Below are 2,182 nucleotides of genomic sequence, written 5' to 3'. Positions count from 1 at the left end.
ACAAAGAAACATAGAGAAAAGTATCTATTTTCACTACAGGATGAAGGTGGAATAGGCAGCCTGAGGAGAGGAATCCAGGCGGGGTTCAATTTATAGGATTCTGGAGCCCAGCTTAGGGGCCAGTGATTGTGAGAACATCTGAATGCCATCTGCGAGGCTTGGGCTGCTGCAGTGTAGGGGAAGAATGGAGGTGCAGATAGTGCCCCCTGGCATTGGGGCAAGAAATGGGCAGCCTCCCACTTATTAAGATCAATTAACAACAAGGTGTGCTGGGCAAGAAGGTGGGCAATTAGCCCAGAAACAGGTGGGCAGGCCACTGGGAAATCAGCCCTGAGAAGGCCCCCTGTTACAGACACTCTCACTTTGTAGGTTCATTTTGCTCATCCAAATCTTGCTCCAGCATTTTTTATTCCCTGAGTTCAACTGTTTGCACCAAACTGAACAGCAAGACTTCTAAATACCAGCTCAAATTCTACAAGGTGTTGCTACATGGCACAAATTCCCTATCCACATAATGACTTGGCAGACAGAGAGGCTGTGCCTGAGCCTGGATGGTAATATACCATGGAATAGCCCCATGGCATTTTTCTTAGGCCAGTAATACGTTCCTGTGTCCTTGATTTTAAATTTGTTCTCTCTATACTGTTGTGCAATATGTGCTATATGCTGGTTGTCTGCACCCAGGAAGCACTGGCATTTCATTCAGATCATGTGTAGTTAACTAAGATGCTTCGGCACAAAAGGTATCACGTACTGTAAATAAAAATATAAAACTTACACCATTTTACTGATATGTTAGATTAATCAGGACTGATATATATATTAAAAAGGAATTGTAATTGTTAAAATTGGTAAGAGTGACAATAGCAAGATTTATAGCTGTAATCATCATGTTGGAAGTAGTGATGTCCTCCTGCAAATCTCTCAAATGTGCATGGAACTGCTCTTGAACTGAGTCCTCAGTACATATCATACTAGTTTTGAGAAGGTACTTGAAGAATTAACCAGGAAGCCCTTCTAAGTCTACTGTCTTTTACATATACAGGCAAAAAGTTGGGTAAGTATGGACAGACAGCATGTTAGAGATAACAGGTAGCAGTTAGATGCTGGTTTAAAGCCAGGACTTCATATGCTAACTCAGGGCTATCCAACTGGCATACTGCAAGCCACACATTGCCCACAAGAGGTTAAGTTGTGGCCTTTGGGCTCCTGGATGGCCCGGGTTCCCCTCATTGCTCTGGCTGCAATAGCAACTGGATTCTCCAAGCTTCCCATCCCTCTTCTGGCTGCTACTTCTTGCCTCTGTCCCAGAGGGCAGGGCAGTGCACGGCATGGCATGGCATGGCATGGCATGGCATGGCATGGGGAGCCACTTAACGAGTTTTGGTGACCTGTTAAGAGTCACATACACAAACATGCACACACTCCCCTTAGCTGGGCCAACCTGCCTGCCTCCCTCCCACCCCTGGCCCCAGCCAGAGCTTGGAGCCAGCACCTGCCAACCGCATCCACAGCTGGGATGGCAGGGGTTGTAGCCTGGCTGCTGGCCTCTACGCTGTCCCATCCCACCATCAGGGGTCCTGGCATGCGTATACATATACACACCTCCCCTCCCCCACCCCATGGCTCCAAGGAGCCCCAATGGCAGGGTGGAATGAAATGGTACAGAGGCCCACAGCCAAGCTTCATCCCCCATGGGGGATGCTGTGTGGAAGGAGCCCTGCATGGCAGCCAGAGACACCAGGACCTGAGCACGGCTAGTCCAGGCCTGCCATGTCGTGCTGCTTCTGCCCACCCGGCACCATGCAGCAGGCCCTGGGGGAGCCACACTCAGGCCCTAGCCTCTGCTAGTGCTGCATAATACTAGGCAGGCAGGTGGGGCTGCTTCCACCTAGTGTCCCCTGCAGCACTTGGGAGATGGAGTCCTTGGGTGGGCCAGACTCATTTCCCAGGTTGTCGTGCAGTGTTGGTATGCAGGCAAGGCTGCTTCCACCAAGCATCTCCCACAGCACTAGCAGCGACTGAAGCCAGAGCCACCGCCTGCACCACCCACCAGCAGAGGCTGGGGCCCAAGAGTGGTTTGCCCAGGACCTGCTGTGCAGTGCCACTGCCAGCACAACTTGCCTGCAGGCCAAATAAAATCAACTAGTGGGCCAGCAGGCTGTATTTTGCCCACCTCTTC

The sequence above is a fragment of the Gavialis gangeticus genome, unplaced genomic scaffold (assembly GCF_001723915.1).
Source record: "Gavialis gangeticus isolate Ggan-Ray unplaced genomic scaffold, GavGan_comp1, whole genome shotgun sequence".
Taxonomy (NCBI): domain Eukaryota; kingdom Metazoa; phylum Chordata; order Crocodylia; family Gavialidae; genus Gavialis; species Gavialis gangeticus.
This window is presented reverse-complemented; position numbering follows the sequence as displayed.